A 24,002-nucleotide genomic window follows, 5' to 3' on the forward strand; every position below is an offset into this window, starting at 1 on the left:
ACAGGTCATAAAGACCGTGCTGATAAAACAGGTTGCAGTGAAGAAGCCGGCTAAATCCCACCAAGACCAAGATGGCCACGACAGTGACCTCTGGTCGTCCTCACTGCTACACTCCCACAGGCACCCTGACAGCTTACAAATGCCATGGCAACATCAGGAAGTTACCCTATGTGGTCTAAAAAGGGGAGGCATGAATAATCCACCCCTTATTTAGTACAAGAAATAACCATAAAAATGGGCAACCAGCAGCCCTCAGGGCTGCTCTGCCTATGGAGTAGCCATTCTTTATTCCTTCACTTTCCTAATAAACTTGCTTTCACTTTACTCTATGGACTTGCCCTGAATTCTTTCTTGTGCAAGATCCAGGAACCCTCTCTTTGGGTCTGGATTGGGACCCCTTTCCTGTAACATTCCTAGTGTGTACATGGCCACTTTCTTGCTGTGTCCTCATGGGGCCTTTTCTCTGTACACCTGCAGAGAGAGAGTGAGCTCTGCCATCTCTTCCCCTACTTCTCAGAACACCAATCCAGTGAATTAAGGCCTCATCCTTAGGACCTCTTTTAAACATTTGTGTGTGTGTGTGTGTGTGTGTGTGTGTGAGAGAGAGAGAGAGAGAGAGAGATGGAGTTTCACTCTGTCACCCAGGCTAGAGTGCAGTGGCGCGATCTCAGTTCACTGCAACCTCCGCCTCCTGGGTTCAAGTGATTCTCCTGCCTCAGCCTCCCAAGTAGCTGGGACTACAGGCACATACCACCACGCCCAGCTAATTTTTGTATTTTTAGTGGAGACAGGGTTTCACCATGTTGGCCAGGATGGTCTCGATCTCCTGACCTCAAGTGATTCACCCACCTCAGCATCCCAAAGTGCTGGAATTACAGGCATGAGCCACTGCTCCCAGCCTGGCCTCGTTTAACCTTCATTACCTCCTTACAGGCCATTTCCTAATGCAGTCACACTGGTGGGCAGGGTTTCAACCTGTGAATTCTAGGGGGGACACAATTCAGTCCATTCCAAAAGTCCTTGCAGTTTGTGTGGATCCACTCGGGGGCCGCTGCCTAGGGAAGGCAGGTGAGGCAGCCTGGCTGTGCTTCTCTCCTCCCCGGAGTCACACTCACCTCACAGGTCCAGGCATCTGGTCCCCGGGCTTACCTATATGGAATAGAGTAGTTTTTTCATTGTTAGGCAGATTTTTCTGGGATGGCCTTCTTTGTTCTTCCAGAAAAACACCAGTTTGCAAGCAGAAACGTCCTCAGCATGGAGGAGTGTGGTCACATGTTGAAAATGTGGGAGCTTGATTCAGGCAGCTCTGAATTCAAGGACTGGTTCAGTTGCCTGCAGGCCACGTGACTGTGGGTAGGTCACGCAATCTTCCTGAGCCTCACTTTTTCCATGCCAAGATGCCCCTCCCAGGGTTGCTGTGGCAGAGGTGTAGATGAGCCAGCTCTATAATGCACGTGACCCTAAAAAGGATTCAGAAAACATTAGGCCCCAGCAGCATCTGCGGGGACCATCTCCTTAGGGTCCCCAAGGCGTTGCCCTGCCCATTTTGCAGACCTTTTGTTGTCAACATTCAGTTAACGTAGAGCCTCATTCATCCTCCAGGACCTGCAGGGTGGTGGACAAAGGCCACATCCCCTGAAAAGCAGGCCCTGATCTGACTGGACTGGTCTGAGAGCCAGCACTGGCCCCAGGTTAAGAGCAGAAGGTCCCACTGCTACCCTGAGAGGCTCAAAACTAGCCATTTCCATCCCTGGGCTTCTGTGTCATCAGCTCTAAAATGATGTTGAGACCTTTGGCTCCCATGGGGGAATGAGGGTTTCGTGCGTTGCCTAAACACTGCCCCCACCTCCTCGATCTGAGAGCAGACCGGGAGCCAACAGACTAATCAATGCCAGCTTCACTTTCCCACTGCCCAGGCCGGCCCCCAGGGAAGAGCAGGACTTGGAGGGGGACTGGCAGGCAGGATGGGCACTGGTGTATGGAAGGCAGTGCCGCCCAGCGAAAAGAGGTGCCCCTTACGGATCCACCAGCCTCTGATGGAATCTAAGCTCTACTTTTTGTTTAACCTGTTCCCCTGAGGGCATGCTCCAATCCTGGAGGTACTGCCACATACGTCAATGTGTGAAGTAGACTCAGCACGCTCCTATCCCATCTCCCTCCTCCAAAAACTCATCTGATATATTGTCCTCTAGTAGAGGATGTACTGATACAGGAGCTAAAAAAGAAATTATTTAGGCAGTTAGTGAGGGTAAGAGAGTCCTTGGTAAGGTTTCCCTTTTAATAAAAAGCCGTCCCCAAATCATTTCTTTTCTAACAAAGAGCAGCCCGAAAAATCAAGCTGCAGACATAGAAAAGCAAGCTGGAAGCTTGCACGGGTGGATACCGGCAGCTGTGCCAATAGGAAAAGGCTACCTGGGGATCAGGCATGTTCAACACGGAGTCTCCACGTTCCCTTCTTTGTCAACCATGTGTACAGTAAAGGAACAGGCCACATGGCGCCAACCAGGTAGAGAACCCATCTGCCTAATAAAATATTAGGATGGGGCAGCCAGCTTTGTGCTATGTAAATGGCACACCTGCTCCAACCAATCTTTGGGCCCTATGTAAATCAGACACCATCTCCTCCAGCTGGTCTGTAAAACCCTGTGCATTTCACCACGAAACTGGAAGACCCTCTCGGGAGCCTCTCACTGCAGGAAAGGACACTTTTTTCTCTTTCTCTCACCTATTAAACCTCCACTCTTAACCTCTCTTCTTGTGTGTCTGCATCCTTGATTTCCTTGGTGTGAGATGACGACACCGCTTCAGTATCAGATGTTAAACTGATAACAGATACTACACTTGATCTTAGCCAAAAGGCCCAGAAGCTGTTGAGCTCTCCTTCCTGCTCTGTGTACCTGGGTGAGTGTCTGGGTATCTATAGGCCTCAGTTTTCCTTGTCTGTAAATTGGGCACAATACCACATTTTCTGCAGTATCACAGAAGAAGTAGATGGTCCATGCAGAGCACATGGTTAATAGTGATATGTAGCTCTTAATAAGTAGAAGTTACCATTATCTCTGCCATCGTGATGTCACTTATAGCTCTCCTGGAGATGGCTGCAGGTGTAAGAGAACTAGAGCCCAGCCCTTGGAATGCTGCAGAATTGCAGGGTGCAGAGGAAGAGGGCTGAGTACACCTGGAAATGTGGCTCCTGTGAGCTGGCATCTCCCAGCACGTGACGACAGGGTCCTCCCCCACACAGAATCCCCTCCTCGAAATTCCTGGTCACAGACACAGAACAGGCCAGCAAGGCAGGCATGGTGGCCAGGCAATGTGTTTCCTTTTGCAGTCAGCATATTTGCCTCAGGAAGAGGGGACTTTTCGGCACCCTGATGTCCCTCTGTTTGTCCCTTCACTGGAGAGCAAGCAGGTATGATTGAGGTCACTGGGGGAGGAAGGGACTGGGAGAAACAGCATTTCTCATATGCATTCCTTCCTAACCTCTGCTGGACTCCACAAGTGTCCCTTGAACTCCTCCAGATTGATAAGGCTCTAATGGCACCTCGGAGACCTCGAGCCTGGGTTGTCAGCTAGGACAGGGAGCCGCCCATAACGTGGAAGCCAGAAACAGGCTAACTGGTGGCCGCTTCTTGCTCCATAGAGGGGGAAAAGCAAAGCAAGGATGAGGCATGGTGGGGAAACCCTGGTCAAAACTCTCTTGCCCCAAATATTCCCCTTAGAGGGCAGCTGCCTGGACGGGGGCACCCTGACTGGCTTGGCCTGGATTGACGAGCCGATCTCTGGCCAGCAACCCGGGTCTGCGAATCACGAGGCTTATCGGAGTCTTCCCTGAGACAGGGTTCTGTTAGGAAGGAGGAAGCAGATGGAAGGTGGGCAGGTGGCTGACGGTGTCCACAACGCCATCATGGAAATCTTAAATCTAAAGAGAATTGATTTCACCTGATGGCGGAGCAGAAGCATGTGTGACCAGAAAAGACCCTTGTACGAGGCTGGCCTGTGCCTCAATAAAGGATGTCAGTCCAGGTTCTTTGTACCCACAGCGGGGAATGCAATGTCAGAGCTGGAGAGTGGGCTGGCAGGCTGAGGGGAGCGGCTCATGGACAAGGGCCATTGTCATCACCCATAGCTGTGGTGGGACACAGGATATCTGCCCTGCCAGGAGGGGCGGGGAATCAGCTGTGTCCTGGGCCTCTCCCTGTCTCTCATTCTCTAGCCCAGCCATTTACCCCTATTGCTTATGGAATCTCAAACCTGGAAGAGGTGTTCTATCTGCTAGGAGCTCCACCAGCTCATGCACAATCTGGCAAAGGTGCCAGAAGACAGAGGTGTCCCCAGAGGGAGCCCTAAGCAACCAGCATCCCAAATGACCACAGATGTCTGCTTCCTGCCTGAGTGAATTTTCCTTTCTCAGAAATGCAATACCTCATGACTTGTATTATCTTTGGAATGACAATGGCCTAACTAATTGGGAATGCATGACTTCAATAAGCAGTTTCACCAACTGCTCTTTCTAAAACTGTTTTCCAGGTCAACCAGTATGTGAGAAGCAGTTACTGGTTTGAGTTTTAGGAGAGAACAAGTCCTTTTCATTCTCTGCCCTAAGGTAGCTGCCAACATCTCATAAATCCAGGCTCACATGATAGCCTGGGCCCTAGGATGACCACTGGAATTGATCCCTTCTGTCTACACTGATGGATGTTGGTAATTTTCTGGAGTATTGAGCTGAGAGGCATTCTGAGGCCACACCAGAAAGAGCCCTGTGTGTCATTCACAATGTCTGCCATGTGCAGAGGAGAGAAATAGCACAGATGCCACACACTAGATATCCCAAGGTGAAGTGGTCATGTGAGGCCTTCAGTATATACCATATATATCCCAAGGTCAAGAAGCAGGGACTGGCCAGGCACAGTGGCTCACGCCTGTAATCCTAGCACTTTGGGAGGCTGAGGCAGGTGGATTTCCTGGGCTCAGGAGTTCGAGACCAGCCTGGGCAACATGGTGAAACCCTGTATCTACTAAAATACAAAAAATTAGCCGGGCATGACAGCGTGCACCTGTAGTTCCACCCACTCGGGAGGCTGAGGCAGGAGAATTGCTAGAACCCGGGAGGCAGAGGTTGCAGTGAGCCAAGATCATGCTACTGCACTCCAGTCTGGCAGTCTGGGCGACAGAGCGAGACTCTGTCTCTAAAAAAAAAAAAAAAAAAAAAAAAGGAGAAGAAGCAGTTACCTATCTACCAGAAGGACACAGAGTTCCACAGAACTCGCCCTTACCCAGGCTGAAAGAACTGCAGCCATGAATAAACATTCCCCCTCCCTATGCCTTCCTCACGCTCAGGGACACAGTCAAGAACACTTTTCTGAATTAAGCTTTCTTTCTAATTGGATACTGATGGCATAAAGAATGTCAGTTTTGGCTGGGCACAGTGACGCATGCCTGTAATCCCAGCACTTTGGGAGGCCAAGGCGGGTGGATCACATGAGCTCAGGAGTTCAAGACCAGCCTGGGAAACATAGTGAGACCTGGTCTCTACCCAAAATCAAAAGAATTAGCCAGATGTGGCACACACCTGTAGTCCCAGCTCCTTGGGAGGCTGACATGGGAGGATTGCTTGAGCTGGGGAGATCGAGGCTATAGTGATGTATCACTGCTATAATCAAGGCTGTAACGATCACGCCATTGCACTCCAGCCAGGGTGAAAGAGTGAGACCCTGCCTCAAAAAAAAGAAAAAAAAAAGTAAAGAAGAAAAGAAAAAGGATATCAGTTTTATTTGTGTGTTTTTTTGTTATTCTCTTCTATAAATATTTGGGATACGTGGCCTATAAAAAGAAAAAAAATCAAGATAAAGCCTAAAAATTAGGCATTTTGGCTCCTCTGTGTATTTGCCATGGGTTTCATCTTAGAGAAAAGCTCAAATTACATTAAACTCATGAGTAATTTGATGGTGTGCAAACCAAGGAATGAAGAAAGTCTTGCAACACAGTTTTGTTTTCCAGGGCTGAGTTTCCCAAACAGTGAGTTAGAGCAACCCTCATGACCAAATTGGTCAGCCCTGGAATCCCAGCTGACCTGACCCAGGCTCTGCAGGGAGAAGCCTGGCCTCCCTGCAGGGAGCAGCAGGGGGGAGGCTCTTTTGGTGCAGCCTGGAAAATAGCCCCACCCAGTCAAAGAGCTAGTCAGCCATTTCCCCAAAAAAGGATCCCAGGCTCTCCCCAGTCAGAAGCTTAACTGAAGCCAGAGCTGGGTGGACCCTCGCCCACCAGGAATAGCGGCTATAACGACAAGGGTCATTGTGTGTTTTGCTACTTAATGAAGCAGAGACATTCCTCAGGCATTTTGTCCTGGACACAGGTAGGAAAGAGGAAAGGCAAGGTAAGAAGAAGGTGGCTAAGGCTGCCTCCAACCCAGACACTAGGAAACAAGGGGGAAGAGAGCAGGGGACCCAAATGTTTGAACAATCATCATGCTGGCCGTCATGTTTTAAGCAACTACTGTAAGGCCAGGGCTGTCTTAGGTTCTTTTTTCATTTATAGTCACAATAGCCCTAGGTCCACTGGATGGACAAGAAAGCTGTGGCTGCAAGACTGATGTTGCTTGCCCAGGTCTCACACCTGGAGTGGCAGGGCTGGGCTTATGCTGAGGCAGCCACATTCTTCCTGTGGCACTGGGAGGCGAGCCGTTGTCTGCTATGGGGAGACCAGCAAGAGAGAAGTGGTCAAGGTCTTGTCACAAGGAGGGAGGGGTGCTTTTAGCATGAGGGATGTTACTTTGAAAATGTTCAAGCTTATATGGTTTTCTAGGGAGGTTTTTTTTTTTTCCTTAGTGCATTACATTCTAAATTCAATGCCCTGGAAGATACTGAATAGATGAGACAAAATCCATTAGGCTGGATGATTTATGGCTTTTCATCATTTAGCAGAAGTGGCTTTCAATGTGAAATTGGTTGCGTGCAGCAAACCATTTTAGAAATTTGTCTCACGTTGCCCATAAGTGATTCATGCCATGCTTCCCACGCCTGTTTTTGGGAAGAGGGGAAACAATATCAACACAAAGCAAATTCAGTGTCCAGTACCTCTGTCCTTTGCGAACCCCCGCTCAACGATCCCCTGCCTGTCTGTCATCTCTGCACTTGCTGGGCTGCATTTTACTGGCCAAACAGCAATGGCTGTGACACCTGATCCATCTAGCCAGCGTTCATCCAAGAGGTTTAAACAGGAGTTAGCTAAGTTGCTTGGTTTTTTTTGGTGTTTGTTTGTTTGTTTGTTTGTTTGTTTTGAGACTGGGTCTTGCTCTGTCACGGAGGCTGGAGTGCAGTGGTGCGATCATAGCTCACTGAAGCCTCAAACTCCCTGGCTCAACAATCCTCCCATCTCAGTCCCCCAAGTAGCTGGGACTATAAGCGTGCACCACCACACCAGCTAATTTTCATTTTTTTATAGAGATGAGGGTCTGGCTATATTCCCCAGCCTGATCTAGAACTCTTGGGCCTCAGACTCCCAAAGTGCTGCTATTACAAGTGTGATCCACCCCACCCAACCTAGCTAAGTTACTCTTTATCATTCCTGCTCCTTTAGCGAAAGAAGCTTGTGCTCTGCTGGCCCGCCCTGCTCGGGTCAGAGTGCATGCCTGCTCTACCTCTCTTCCAGCCTGAGGAAGGAGAAGTACCCCCTTCTCCCACACCACAGTGCCCACCCCCTGCTCAGAGCCATGGCTCCATCCTTATGTTATTTTATTTACTGCCTGGTTCTCACTAGGTGGGATGCATCCAGAAGGAAGCCAGGTTGTAAGGAACAGTCTTGCCTCTGCAGCTCCTAACACCAAGGTCTTACGCACAGGAAGTGCTCCATAAATGTTTTCTTCAAAAAGTAGGTCACGTGCAAGGAACTGAGGCTGAGCAGGGTGTGTTTAAGGATGGACCTTCAAAGCATAGCTATAGAAATGCCACTCAGGTTTGGCATGAGCCTCTTGTTTTTTTCGAAGTCTTTTTCAGTTTTATTAAATGTTTTATTTTTATGGATTTAGGGGTACAAATGCAGTTGTTTTACATGAATATATTGCACAGTGGTGAAATCGAGGCTTTCAGTATGCTCATAACCCAAATAGTGTACAACGAACCCAAGAGGTGGTCCCTCACCCCTCCCACCTGCCCACCATTTGGAGTCTCTGGTGTCTATTATTTCCCTCTGTATGTCTGGGGGTACCTGCACATATGTAAGAAAGTGAAGTTTTGGATTTTCTGTTTCTGGGCCATTTCACTAAGGATAATGGCCCCCAGTTCTATCCATGTTGCTGCAAAAGACAATATTTCATTCTTTTTTATGGCTGAGTTATATTCCATGATGTGTGTATGCACCACTTTTTAATCCAATCATCTGGTGATGGGCACTTGGGTTGATTCCAGGACTTTGCTATTGTGAATAGTGCTACAGCTGACAGTCCAGGTGTCTTTTTTATATAATGATTTATTTTCCTTTGGGTATATAACAACCAGTAGTGGGACTGCCGGATCCAAGGGTAGTTCTATTTTTCTTTCTTTGAGAAATCTCCAATTTTCCACAGAGGTTGTACTAACTTCCATTCTCACCAACAGTGTATGGGCGTTTCATTTTTCCCACATCCTTTAGGGTCCTCTTTGAGCTCAGATCCTATATCCCTCTTTCTCTATGCATTCTAAAAAGACACCATGGCAAGAAACATACAACAGGCTTTATCAGCATAGAGAAATTATCCGTCTATGGTGAGTGTAGAAGTCTTGAATTAAAAAATAAGAGCTAGATTGGTTTGGTGTAATTCATATGGTGGGTTTAGAAGTCTTGAATTAAAAAATAAAAGCTAGATCGGCTTGGTGTAATTCATCTTAGACATGTGTGGCCAACTACTTTATGGAACAAGTGAAACAAACATCAAATTGCTTTATTTTTCTCATAAACGTCTAGTCCCTTAGGGATCCTATTATGATTCCATCTCTTGGATGACACAGGGTTGTTTTTTTTTTCAAAGTCTTGTCCAATCCATTTTAATCCACTTCCATTGCACATCCTCACCTCCTAGCAGGAGTAGTAGGTCCCAGCCTCAGAGACTTGGTTTGCGGAGGGGTGAGAGTCTCTGCCCAACTCCTTCTTCCTCCTCCCTTTTCTCCAATGTGCTGTGAAGGGAAGAAGGGAGGCAGAGGAGATCTTTATTCACGCAATGCCACTGGGGTCTTCCTTGGCCATTGTTGCCTGCTGGGTGGCGGGCCCTTTCTGTGGAAGTTTCTCAGGGGCCTCCCCACCCACAACTCCCTGATGAGGCAGTGTGCTCTGGCCTGGCCCAATCTGACCCCATGCCCAGGTCCTGCCCGCAGGGTGCATCCCACCGCAGGGTACCTCTTGCTCCCAGGATAATGGCAGAAAAGCTCCTGAACCTCCCAGAATGTCCCCAACCTACCATTGTGCTCACTTCTAGGTGAGAGCACAGTGGCTTCACCATGGACCCATCCTCTGCCGTGTCAAGTGGGCACCCGTGGAATGATAATAAAATAATGTTTTTCCAGAGTGGCTCCAGAAGCAAGAAAATAGACATTGTCTCTACCCTTTTCCAAGCTCAGGGTAAAATGGTCTCATTCTTTCATAACAATTACAGGGTTAGCCATTATGTTAATGGAGAAGAGCCAAAAGCCAGAAAATACAAAATAACAGTCAATCCAGAGCACTTACACATTATCTTGGAATTAAGCCAAGGATTTAAAGACAGAAGCAAACCCATTTAAACTCTGGCAGACACATTTGACTCAGGCGTGTCTTTCCCTGCCTCAGTCTCAGTCTTTCCTGGCACTGAGTGACGATAACTCAATTAGATGTGAAATGTGCTTAGAGGAGAACTCACCGAAGATAGTGCTGTGACAGCAGTCGCGATTAGAGGAGAGACACACACACACCGTAGCTCAGTGATGCTCAAAGGAAGGACAGTGTGAAGGTGAATTTGAGCTTCCAAAATGAATATAAAAGAGTCAAGATGGCCGGGCATGGTGGCTCACACCTGTAATCCCAGCACTTTGGGAGGCCAAGGCAGGTGGATCACCTGAGGTCAGGAGTTTGATACCATCCTGACCAACATGGTGAAACCCCGTCTCTGCTAAAAAATACAAAATTAGCTAGGCGTGGTGGCGCATGCCTGTAACCCCAGCTACTTTGGAGGCTGAGGCAGGAGAATCACTTGAATCTGGCAGGTGGAGGTTGCAGTGAGCCAAAGGTCACAGTGAGCCGAGATTGAGCCACTACACTCCAGCCTGGACAACAAAGCCAGACTCTGTCTCAAAGAAAAAAAAAAAAGAGTCAAGACTTGAGCCTCCTCATTCTTGGATGTTCTTGAATATTCATTAGCATGTCTGGTCACAAGGTTTGCTATATGAAATGCTATATGAATAATGAAGGATGTTGTTCTCCTTTAAAAATAAAGAGCTCTCCCCTTCCAAAACACTACATCCCTAAGAGTCGCAAATAGAAGAACCCTAATATCCTAATGTCTGGTGTTGTACACCTTGTTGATTGCAACTAGAATCCATCCTCCCCTTTCCCTTTCCTAAGGAGTTTCAGATTTTCATTCAAGTAGCCTCTCCTGCCTCATGCAGCCCATGGCTTTGGGAGAGGCAGGCCCCTCCCTCAGGAAGGCCCTGGTTAATCTAAAAAAGAGAGTGGAGCGATTGTATCTCATAGGGGTCTACGGTGATGGGTTTAGGCGTTGAGTATGGCATTCAGACAAATCACAGCATTGGTTCAGCAATGGCCTGGGACCCAGCTGGGCTCATGAGACACAAGCATAGATTTGCTAGAGGAGTCTCTCTCCCTCTGAAGTGTGGATACAAGCTCTGGGACTGTGGGACAACATTGTCACCACGAGACAAGGCAGCCCAAGGGTGACGCTGACCCTCTGAGAGGCAGAGCAGAGAAATAAGGAGAATCCAGGGTTGTGAAGACACCTCAGAGCCCATTACACAGCTGACTGTGAAGCTGCCCTGCCTGTGGCCTCTTTAGGAAGGTGAGCCGGAGATCCCCTTACTGCCAAACCAGTTTGTTTGGGGTTGTTTAACATTATACTGAGGCGAGAGGACAGCTTGAGGCCAGGAGTTCAAGACCAGCCTGGTTGACATAGCAAGACCTTGTTTCTACAAAAACAAAAACATTCTAACTACAGTGATCATGTAATTCCTTGCCCGAACCCAGACACCTTTGAGTGAAAGTGGCACTATTAATAATTATAGCAGGGGCCAGGCACAGTGGCTCAGGCCTGTAGTCCCAGCACTTTAGGAGGCTGAGGCCAGTGGATTACTTGAGGTCAGGAGTTTGAGACCGGCCTGGCCAACATGGTGAAACCCCGTTTCTACACAGTTAGCCAGGCATGATGGCTCACCCCTGCAATTCCAGCTACTCGGGAGGCTTAGGTGGGAGAATTGCTTGGACCCGGGAAGTGGAGGCTGCAGTGAGCCAAGATTGCGCCACTGCACTGCAGACTGGGTGACAGAGCGAGACCCCGTCTCAAAAAAAAAAAAATTGTAGCAGGACCACAGACATAAACCAGGATTGCCCCAAGCACACCGGAATGCAGTGTCATGCTAATCTTAACTGATAGGCACCGTCAGCATTCTCCAAGTGAATCACCTTAAACTTGAAGAAATAAAATCAGAGTTATTCAAAGGAATAAAATAACCAGATTCAGGCCCTTCTCTAATTGCTCCTCCACACTGCGGCCAGAGTGATCTCAAAACGCAGATCTGATTGTCGTCTGCCCTGCTTCCAACGCTACAGTGGCACTGCATTTCTCTAGGACAAAGCCTCGCTGCCTTTGTGTGGCCCGGCCTGTGCGCACACTCTGCAGGGAACGCTCTTCCCCGCCGCGGCTCTCTCCTCTGACCTCCCGTCCACTCCTCCCCCTCGGTGCACCTCCTCAGGGAAGCCTGCCCTTTGTCGGAGTCAGACTGCTTTGCTGGAGGACTTTGTGGACCAAAGTTCTTTCCCTCCTTCCCGCCCGTCCTGCTCTTCAGTGCGATGCAAGCGACCAGGGATGTGTCTGTTGTTGTTCTTGGTGGTGCTAGCACCTTCCACGGTGCCTGGCCACATAGAGATATTCAAACCATACGCATTGATGGAGTCCCAGGAATGCAACAGAAATCCTCCAAGACCCGTCTTCCAAGTTCAAAGTGTGTGGGCTCAGAAGGGGAGCCTTTCTGGGTCCTGGAGGGGAAACCAGCTCTCCTAAGTCCTCCTTTGGGTCCAGGGGCTGAATCCTTAGCACTTCCGCATAAAGCCCGTTCCTGCTGGGTCCCCGGTTTCTAAGGCTCTCCTGCAAGGGGAACTGGGTGCCAGCGGAATTCAGTAAAACCCTAGAGTCTGATGCAGATGCTCCAGGCTATAGAGGTGAAGTGTTTTCATGTTTTCTTCCTAAACCCTAAACTGAAAATGAGGTGATTTTTTCTTCTTTGTCATCCAAAGGTCAAATCTGCCTCTCCAGTAATTGCCTTCTCTTTTTGGCTGGCAGGGTAAAAAGCACTTCTTTTGTTATCCTCATCTGATAATAAGCCCTCTAACCACCATTTCTTTTGTAATATTGGTGTAAGTGCTCTAGACACTGAATGTGAGGGAAAACCTTAAGTCTTGCCTCAGCCTGTGGTCACAGATGATCTCAAGCCTGTATTCCAGTGGCCACAGGATGCCACACCCTCTAGAATTATTTTCGGTGCACATTCACTTTTCTCTCCATGTTCTCCTGACTCCAGTGATGACTGTCTGTGCCTCCACAGCCATTTTGCTCCAGCCTACAGCATTTTTAGCAAAAAGCTTCTCTTTGTCCCTCCTCGCCTCAAGGATAGGCAGGAGGCGGATGAGTCAGAGCTCGGGTAAAGCAGAAGACGAGGTATCCTGCAAGTGATCCTCACTCAGTGTTTTTATCCTGTTTTTAAAAAAGTTTTTATATCCAGAGCCAGGCACAGTAGCTCATGCCTGTAATCCCAGCACTTTGGGAGGCCAAGGCGGGTGGATCACCTGAGGTCAGGAGTTGGAGACCAGCCTGACCAATATGGTGAAACCCTGTGTCTACTAAAAAAAAACAAAAATTAGCTGGGCGTGATGGCAGGCGCCTGTAATCCCAGCTCCTTGGGAGGCTGAGGCACGAGAATTGCTTGAACCTGGGAGGTGGAGTTTGCAGTGAGCCGAGATGGTGCCACTGCACTCCAGCCTCAGTGACAGAGCGAGACTCTGTCTCAAAAAAAAAAAAAAAAAAAAAAAGAAGCTTTTATATCTTTTACAAAATTACTACATAGACATTTTTCAAGCCCCTCATATGAGGACACACACACACACACACACACACACACACACACACATCCTCATAAAATTCAGCACCTGAAAATATCCATCTCTCTAACCAGTTTTCTTTAATCAAGCAATATGAACTGCATAATCTGTCCAACCACCCTTATGTCCTGAATTAGTAACTTCTAGAATGAGCATTAAATTTATCCATCTCACCCTTGGCCCCTCTGCGCTCCTTCTACCCTCTATTTTCGCTGTCCTACTTTCTACACACTTTAGTATTTTAAGCCACCTCTAAACTCTTTTAAAAGTAGACAAGGCACAAGTGATTAAAAAAAAATCTTTTCTTAATAGTCAGAGTTTCCTTAATCTTAGGAAACAACATTCTCTTAACAGAGTAGTTCAGAATCACTTAAAAAAAAATGCCTGAGCCTGAGAGAGCTAAACTGTCACTGTGAACTAATAACTTCAGGTCTGTTCCACAGCAAACTCGGTTTCTTGTCATTTAAGTTTCTCAAGCTCTGGGTCTTTCCCTCCCATGCCAAATCTATCATTCAGGCTCAGCCCTTGGAGGTTTTCTTCAGGCTCCAAGAAAACCAACTTCACAGAAACTGCTGAAGCGTGGCAGGCTTGTCTTGTTCGGGTTTGGATGAATATTTTATACAAAAACCTCTGGATATCCTTCCAAAGTTGAACCCAGGGACTCAAGATCAAGGGAGAAAGAGGTTCAGCTCCCAACACAATCTAATAGCAAGCACGTTTTAGTCTTGGGAAGTCTCAGACCGCATTAGGGACAAGGGACCAGGCTGAGCAGTCCCTCTCTTGGAACTATTTTGACTCACAATACTTCTGAGACCAAATATGTGGATTTTTTCCTCGAAAACCAGTTCCCAATCTCTCAGACACCAACTGGTTGTCCTGCAATTCAATTCCATTCTGCTGATAACTTCTGGAGTAAGCACAGCCCCCACCGGCTGGGGGCTCGGCCCTGTAAGACCACCTGGATTGCACACACCCCACCTGGATTGCACGCACCCCACCTGGATTGCACGCACCCCACCTGGATTGCACGCACCCCACCTGGATTGCACGCACCCCACCTGGATTGCACGCACCCCACCTGGATTGCACGCACCCCACCTGGATTGCACGCACCCCACCTGGATTGCACGCACCCCACCTGGATTGCACGCACCCCCTGATGCACCACCCACCTGGATTGCACGCACCCCACCTGGATTGCACGCACCCCACCTGGATTGCATGCACCAGGCTCAACTCCAAGCCACCAGTGCTTCTCACCAACTGGCTATAAAGTGGGGAGGGGTTCACACAATCCCCTCTGCACGTTCAATAATTTGCTGGAGCAGCTCACGAACTCAGGAAAGTACTTTACTTACTATTAGCAGTTTATTATAAAGAATCTAACTCAGGAACAAACAAATGCAAAGGACGCATAGGAAAAGGGAGGGGGCGTGGAGCTTCCATGGCCTCTCGGAACAGCCGCCCAGCGCTTCAGAGTGTTCACAACCCCAGAAGCTCCCGAGGCTGTTGTTTGGGAGTAAGTGAAGCAAAATAGCTTGGAACAGTCTGAGCTATGCGAGGTATGCAAAATGTACCAGACCCAGGGAGACCTGAGTCCCGCAGCATGTAGCTGTAACTTCAGCTTCTTAGATTGTAGATCAACTCTTTTCCTCCTTGTTCTCGTTCTGTAAATGACCAGGAGAGATCAGAGGCCGACCTCCCCTCTTCCAACCATGGACCCTTCTTATAGATTAACTGCCTCCTTTACTGTCTTGTACCTAACTTAGACTAGATGGTGCAAAAGACCCCGTGACACATCTTCCATATGGATTGTTAAATATACCTTCCCTGAAAGAAAAAAACCACCTTGACTAATCAGATCATTTGTGACTATGCATTAAGCCTTATATAGAAGGATGTTGACATTCTGCTAAGCGCCCCCTGAATTTGTCTATATAAATAATTCCAAACTTCCACACTTTGGAACATTGAATTTCATTCTTTGGAATCTGTGTTTCCTGGGCAGCCATCTTGAAACTTGGAGCTTGAATAAACTTTCTTTAAACTAGATTCTGACCCTTTTGATTACTTTAGGTTGACAATATCATTTTATATCAGGGACGTGAGTATCCAAGGATTTTGGTATCCTCGGGGGTCCTGAAACCAATACTGCTGAGGACATGGAGAGACATGATAATTCAGGTCAGCTGGTGATAAATTCTTTCATCTTTTATATCTTCAACAAAGTTTAGCATTCATTTCTGAAAGATGTTTTCAGTCGATATCATAAGATTCCTGGTTGACTTTTTTTTCCCAATACTTTAGATATTGCTCCACTAACTTCTCACTTGCATTGTTTCTGACAGGAAATCTGCCATGAGTCTCATCTTTGTTTCTCTGTATATAATGTGTCTTTTTTCTCTGGTTGCTTTTAGGATTTCGTTTTTATCACAGGTTCTGAACAGTTTGGTTGTGATCTGTCTCGTGGTTTTCTTCATGTTTCTTGTGCTTGAGGTTTCCTTGTGTGGAGCTACTTAGATCTGTGGGTTGGTTAGTTTTCAACAAAATTGCACATTTTTCAACTCTTATTTTTTCAAATATTTGTTCTGTCATTCCTCTCTCTCGTCCACTTCAGGGACCTTAATTATGGATTAAGCTGATTAAAGTTTCTCACTGATACAGAACAGCTGGGCTCCCAGCTAAACGCCCACCCCCCCTAACCCCCCCACCACACCCCCCCCACCACACCCCCACCCTTGAGCTCGGAACTGTTGCCCTAAGTGAAAACAGCTGACCCTGCTTTTCCACCCAAATGTTGCTTTTTGGCCTGCCACACCCCTATTCTGTGCCCATAAAAAGACTTCAGCTGGCAGAGCAACACAAGCAGCTGATACAAGCAGTCAGGGATGCAGGCCGCTGAGCGTCGGGGATACAAGTGGCTGACTGGCAAGCAGAAAGGCAGCAACTGAGTGTCAGAGATTACAGATAGACGCAGATAACTTCAGACCGTGCGGCTTCAGGGAAAGGTCGACTTCTTCCTGTGCCCTTCTTCCCATACCATCCCCTTTCCAACTCCCCATTCTGCTGAGAGCCACATCCATCACCCAAGAAAATCCTCCACATACACTACCCTTCAATCTGTTTGAGTGACCTGATTCTTCCTGGACGCCAAACAAGAACCTGGGTGCTGAGAGGACAGGGGTTTGAATGCTGCCGCAGGCCGGCACAGAGCCTGCTCCCACCAGAGAGGAGTGACCGGCTGGTTCCAGCGTTCTTTCCCTTTGTTTCCCATGCTCACTTGCTCACACGCTCCCTCTCACGAGGAGTGGCCAGCAGCAGGCTGAGGGAAACAAGCCACTCTAGTTCCCACCCACAAAGGAACTGTCCCATCTCACCACCACTCAGTGATGGTCCATTTATTAAATTCTTCTTTCTCTGTGTGTTTCCTTTTGGGTCATCTCCACCATTGTCTTGAAGTTTACGAATCTTTCTTCTGGAATCTCTGCTATGGTCATTAATCCCATCCAATGTAATTTTCATCTCAGCCAGTGTAGCTTTCATCTCTGAAAGTTTATTTTGGGTCCTTTTTATATCTTCCATGTCTCTCCTTAACTATTTGAACATACAGAATACAGGTATTGTGATTATTTCAGTAGTCTTGTCTGCTCATTCTAACATCTGTGCTAGTTCTGACTTGGTTTTGATTTAGTTTTCTCCTCATTACAGATTGAATTTTTATGCTTCTTTGAATACCTGGTAATTTTTTATTAGATGTCAGACATTAGGGATTTTGCCTTGTTGAATACTGGATATTTTTGTATTCTTATAAATATTCTTGAACAAATTAAGTGACTTGGAAACAGTCTCATTTTTGCTTGCTTGCTTTGAACACATCTTAGGTGGGACTGAGCCATGATTAATCTAGGACTCAATCCTCCTCATTACTGAGGTAAAACCTTTCTGAGTGCTCTACCCAATGCCCAATAAGGTGAAACATAAAGTTTTCTAGTCTGGCTTATGGGAACAGGTGCTACTCCTGGCCCTATCTCACTGTTTAACTAAAATATTTAAAAACAACACAGGAGTTTAATGAAATTCAGAACTGTCACAGGTTGCCGTAATTAGAAATTGCACATGGATCTGATAAAATGTGCCATCAGCTAACACTGGAGTTCCACTCAGGAAGAGGATGGACTTTGGTTTTGAAAATACCTTGAGAGGTCACTCTAGTTGGGAGGTGAGGCTTCAACAGTTTGTCTGGAAGGAGGCCGTGAAAAAAGAGAGCCAAAATGGTCTGTATAAGAGGTTAGGAGAAATCTGGATATGGTGGAAGGAAGTGAATTAATCAAGGGGAAAAGGTCGAGGGAAGGGAGACAGGAGGCCAGATTGTTCCTGGAACCAAGCAGGATCTGGCTGTGTTTTCTCGTGGCCCAATAACGAGAAGCAGACAAACTAGGAAAGAAGGGAATTTCTTGCAGTAACCAGATACAGGGAGAAGGTCAGAGATAATTCCACTAGACCAACTCAAAGTGTTACAATTTTCTTAGTGCTTATATAGATTGGGGTCATGTGCCTATGTGCCGTATCGCATTCACCTAAGTCTGTGGGTAACTAATTTTGTTTCAACTAGAAGGTCAGAGGCCAAAAAATGCTAAGTCTGATCAAGCTGTGAGTGCCCCAGTACCTTCAAGGTCTGTCTCCTAAATTCTATTTAAAGAGGACTGTGGTACCAGAGTGATTATTGCTATCTTATCTCATTTGCAGTTTGGTCCAGAGAGCTGCCTTAAACTCTCCCATAAATCTATTCAAACAGCTGCCTCAGTTACCTTGACTCATCTCAGACTTCATTAACCCAAGATGGGTCCTGGCACGAGGAATGTAAGGCTGTCTCCATTATCTTGGCTTGCTCCAGGTTTGGGAGAAGCCCGTGCAGGACGTGTATTTCATTTCTGGCTTTGATGTCTGGGCATCAATTTCCCTGGGTTTAATTATTAGCTTAATGTTGAGGCAGTGCTGTGGAAATGTGTCTGTGTAGCTGGGGTGCTCTGCAGGCCTGTCTGTGTGATTGTCAGGGAGAATTGACCTGCCGCAGCTGGCCCAGAAGCAGGGAGAGATATAGGCAGTGAAATAGAAACTCTTAATGAGATGGACAAAAGACCGAAGCAGGGGTGTCTAATACTCAATTTTAGGTTTGATTCATATTTAACTTTAGACTGAGATTCAGATGTGGTGGTATAAACCTCTCCATCGCCTCAAATTGTCGGTAAAATTCAGCTATTTATGCAGCCTTGGTCGATGGCATGTCAAAAAATGAAATTATCAAAGTCATGGCCAGTTAGGGCAGCGAGGTGCGAGCTGGGATGAAGAGATGTTCCATTAGCTGAATCGATTTTGCAGAATCAGAATTTCAGAGCTAGGGATGACCTGGAAAAACGTAATACGTATGCCGTTCACCCTATGAATGCCCCAAAGAGTTTGAAGGGAACTCTAGGTCTCCAGGTACACCTGGGACGGAGGTTCAAGTCAATTTCACTCAAAACCCAAAGGACAGGGTCAACTTCAGTTGACATGTCAATTAAGTATGATTGATTCTCAAACTAGTGACACCAACAACGGGTGGTAAGCATTCAGAAGAGAGTCTGTGAGGAGGACCTGGTTCAGCTGCCTTAAACATGTGTCAGAAATCGACTTCAACCTTTGCCTTCACATCTCCCCTGGGGATAATGGGCTTTTGTACTCCAGTGTATAAATTCATGATGTTATCTGTTCTCCGCAACAAATATGACATCATGGTCCAGCCCAGAAGCAATGTTATCTTTTTCCCCCTCAAGGTTAGATTGTCCCTACGATTCCTTGCTCCAGTGGCAGAGTTGCAGGGGGATTGGCTGAGGTTTGCTTCAAGTGTCATACTGTTATTTACAGCAGGCGAAACAGTTCCTTCCAAAAGGGACCTCTGTTATCTCCCCCAGTGCCCACTGGTGTCCTAGGGAAGCACAGTTGACACTGGGCTTTAAGCAGCCTTTAAAGATAACACTGGGCTTTAAGCAGCCTTTCTAGGCAGGGCACAGTGGCTCATGCCTGTAATCCCTGCACTTTGGGAGAGCAAGGTGGGCGGGTCACTTGAGGTCAGGAGTTCAGGACCAGCCTGGCCAACATGGCGAAACCCCATGTCTACTAAAAATACAAAAAATTAGCCAGGTATAGTGGTAGCAGGTGCCTGTAATCCCAGCTACTCAGGAGGCTGAGGCAGGAGAATTGCTTGAACCCAGGAGGCAGAGGTTGCAGTGAGCCGAGATCACACCACTACACTCCAGCCTTGGTGACAGAGCAAGACTCTGTCTCAAAAAAAAAAAAAAAAAAAAAAATTAAAAATTAAAAAAAAAGGACCTTTCTGTCTATTCATCAGTGAACCTAGGAATGCATTTTAAACTTTGCCCTTGGGTGTTTTCCCTGTTGCAGATGAAGGCTGTTGAGGCTATTTCTTCTTGCCGGCTTGCCTTCACACCTCCTTCAAAGGTAGTTTCTTTAAAATGTTTTATTAGAAACCTAAAGTTAAAACTTTTAGGTACTCCCAATTTTTACTGAGCCTTGAGCAATCTGCATTCACAGTTGAGGGTAGCTGCGCCTCCCACTGCCCCCACCGCGTGAAACTAGGATGTGGGTCCAAGTCCCAGCAACCCTGCACCCCAGTCCTAGAAGGTACTGCAGAATCCTTCCCTGCTTTGCCTTTATAGTTTTAAGTTGGGGACTCTCTTGAGTAGGCAGCAGAGAGCGCTGACATATATAATGGAATGTAGAATATAAAAAAAGATAGAATTTCTGACAGTGCAAACTAAAAGGTGCTGAAAAAATGGATGGTGAGTTAGAATAAAACAAAGTTGCATTCCTAAGTCACTTCTTGCTTATATCAAAATAAAATCCAGGGCCATGCGAGATGGCTCATGCCTGTAATCCCAGCACTTCAGGAGGCCGAGGTGGGTGGATCACCTGAGTTCAGGAGTTCGAGACTAGCCAAAACAAAGCATTAAAAATTAAACCATAAAAGGATAAGAAGAAAATATAATAGATTCTTTCAATAAACTGAACATGAGGAACTTAACTCCCCTTGCCCCCACTGACCTATGCTACAAGGTGGATAAGCCTCACACACATTTAGCCAAGTGAAAGTAGCCAGAGACATAAAGTATGGACCACTGACATGAAATACCTAGAACAGGCACATCTGTAGAGATAGATAGGAAATGAGTTGTTGCCCAGGGCTGGAATGGGTGTGGGGCGAGGAGTTGGGGCTGAGAGCTAAGGGGTGCATTCACGGTTTCTTTTTGGCGTAATGAAAGTATTCTAAAATGTATTGTGATGATAAATGCATAACTCTGTTAATACACTAAAAGCAATTGGATTATACATTTTAAATGAGTGAACTCTATGCAGTGTGAATTATATCTTAGTATAACTGTTAAAAAAAAAAAAAAAAAAAAGACTGAAGGAGCCAGGCACGGTGGCTCATGCCTGTAATCCCAGCACTTTGGGAGGCCGAGGCAGGTGGATCGCCTGAGGTCAGGAGTTCGAAGACCAGCCTGGCCAGCATGGTGAAATCCTGTCTCTACTAAAAATACAAAAATTAGCCAGGTGTGGTGGTATGCGCCTGTAGTCCCAGCCACTCTGGGAGGCTGAGGCAGAAGAATAGCTTGAACCCGGGAGGCAGAGATTGCAGTGAGCTGAGATCGTGCCACTGCACTCCCGCCTAGGGGATAGAGCAAGACTCTGTCTCAAAAAAACAAAAAAAACCATCCGTTAGCCCTCTACCTAGAGGTAGCCACTATTGAAAATTTGACTTATGTTTCTTCGTTCTTTTTTTTTTTTTTTCTTTTTGAGGCAGAGTCTTGCTCTGTCACCTAGGCTGGAGTGCAGTGGTGGAATCTCGGCTCACTGCAACCTCGGCCTTCCAGGTTCAAGCGATTCCCCTGCCTCAGCCTCCCAAGGAGCTGGAATTACAGGTGCCCACCACCACACCTGGCTAATTTTTGTATTTTTAGTAGAGATGGGTTTTGCCATGTTGGCCAGGCTGGTCTTGAACTCCCAGCCTCATGTGATTTGCTGGCCTCGGCCTCCCAAAGTGCTGGGATTACAGGCATTAGCCACTGCGCCCGGCCTTACCTACATTTTCAAACTTTTTCTCTAATAAACAAATGTTACTTTATCATTATTATTATTATTATTATTTCTGAGAAAGAGTCTTGCTCTGTTGCCCAGGCTGAAGTGCAGTGGTGTGATCTCAGCTCACTTCAACCTCCACCTCCCAGGTTCAAGCAATTATCCTGCCTCAGCCTCCCGAATAGCTGAGATTACAGTGCGTGCCATCACACCCAGCTAATTTTTGTATTTTTAGTAGAGACAGAGTTTCACCGTGTTGGCCAGGCTGCTCTCAAACTCCTGACCTTGTGATCCACCTGCCTCTCTCCCGAAGTGCTGGGATTACAGATGTGAACCACCGGGCCCAGCCTCTAATAAACAAATGTTACATTAGAAGGAAAGAAGGCAGGCAGGAAGGATGGGAGGCAAGAAGGAAGGAAAAAAGGAAGGCAGGAAGGGAAGGAAGAAATGAAGGCAGGCAGGAAGGAAATATTTGGTTTCTTTTCCTAAGATGCAACAGGTGGAAACCATGATCTATGTCTGCTCATGGCTCCATGACCTCCTGCTCATTGTGTTGAAGAACGTGCCTTTTCCTTGGTTCTTCCATGAGATTGGATTGGTTTCCATGTTGATTAAGAAGATGTCTGCTCTCTGAATGAGTTACAGCTTGTGAAGTCTTCGTCTGACCTCCTGCAGTTCACCTGGAATTGCTCAGATCAAGTAGTGAAACTTTGGGATGATCCCCTGAAGTTCAGATCCCTTCAACTACTAAATATATTTAATCCCTCTTCTATGTGGGAGGATAATCTGCTGATCTATTATAAAAATCTATAAAGGATATCATTCCCCTCTCAAAGACCCTCTTGCTGTGTCCTGCATTAAACTAGGCCCTTCCAGCTTGGAGCCCAACTAGGTTTCCTATTGGAGGTCTCAGTCTGATGGATGGCAGTCTCATCGGAATGATCTCTGTCCTCATGGAGTGCACAGTGCTGGGGAAAATCATGGGACTGCTGGGAATGCCAGTCAGGGAAGCAGGAGCCCAATCACCAAAGGCCAAGTCCTAAGGTCAACAGTTTGAACTCCCTCCTTTGGCAAGAGGGCAGGGAAGAGCCCTGTTGAGGGGTTTGAGGCACAAAAGGCCTATTGATAGCTGAAAGACCACCTTGGCTACCAGGTAGGAAGGAACTGGTGTGGGAGAGCCTGGAGGCAGGGAGGGAGGCCCTTAGTAGTTCCAGCCTTGAGGTCAGATTGCAGACACTACCTGGTCATTGGCTGTAAGCCTCTAGTTCCTCCCACCAAGAATGCAGGATGTCACAGAGCCATTCTCGCAGCACCCCACACCTTCTAACATTCTACTCCAGGCTGCATTTACTACCACATCCCAGCTGGCTTAGGCCTGGGTCACCTGCTCAGCCCCAGCAGGTTGTGGATAAATCCCTGTTTGAAGAGGCTCTTGTTTCTTTTTTTGACCCCTAATTTATTTCCTCGTCTTTATTAAGGTATACTTGACAAATGGAAATCGTATATATCTAAGGTATAGAATGTGATTACTCAATATACATTTACATTGTGAAACAATGGCTACAGTCAAGTTAATTAACACATCCCTCACTTCACACCATTACCATTTTGGGTGTGTGGTGCTAACACTTTAGATTGACTCTCTTAGCAAATTTCAAGTATACAGTAGTGTATTGTTAACTGTAGTCACATCGCTGTACATGAGATCTCCAGAACGTATTCATCCTGTTTAACTGAACCTTCCTACCCTTTGTGGGTGTTTTGTTTTGTTTGTTTGTTTGTTTTTAGAGAGGAGGTCTCAGTATGCTGACCAGGCTGGCCTTGGACTCTTGGACTCCTGGACTCAAGTGATTTTCCTGTCTCAGCCTTCCAAATAGCTGGGGTTACACGCATGAGCCACTGTGCCCATCTTCTTTGTACCCTTGGCCCAACATCTCTCCATTTCTGCCATCCTTGCCCCAGCCCTTGGCAACCACAATTCTACTCTCTGCTGCTATTTGACTTTTTCAGATTCTACGTTTAAGTGAGATCGTACAGTATTTGTCTTTCTGTGCCTGGCTTATTTTATTTGGCCTGACGCCCTCTAGGTTCATCTATGTTGCTGAAAATGGCAGGTACAGCTCCAGCCTTCTGTGGCCACCTGAGGGGACTTCCAGCGTTTCCCAAGGCTCCGACTGTCCTAAGATACTCTCCAAGTACATTGTTTTGAGCAATGGCAGAGCCCAGGCTGCAACACTGGCTTAGAAAAATTTGCCTGGTGGGGCCAGGCGCGGTGGCTCACGCCTGTAATCCCAGCACTTTGGGAGGCCGAGGCAAGCAGATCACGAGGTCAGGAGATCGAGACCATCCTGGCAAACATGGTGAAACCCCGTCTCTACTAAAAATACAAAAAAATTAGCTGGACATGGTGGGGGATGCCTGTAGTCCTAGCTACTCAGGAGGCTGAGGCAGGAGAATGGCATGAATCCAAGGGGCGGAGCTTGCAGTGAGCTGAGATCGCGCCACTGCACTCCAGCCTGGACGACAGAGCAAGA

General features: G+C 47.1%; 1 pseudogene; it reads right to left on the bottom strand.

Moving 5' to 3' along the window:
• Nucleotides 1–2,780: 2,780 nt before the first annotated feature.
• LOC115834610 lies at nt 2,781–2,871 on the bottom strand (annotated as a pseudogene).
• Between the last annotated feature and the right edge of the window lie 21,131 nt (nt 2,872–24,002).

Source organism: Nomascus leucogenys, chromosome 3, assembly GCF_006542625.1.
Source record: "Nomascus leucogenys isolate Asia chromosome 3, Asia_NLE_v1, whole genome shotgun sequence".
NCBI lineage: Eukaryota > Metazoa > Chordata > Mammalia > Primates > Hylobatidae > Nomascus > Nomascus leucogenys.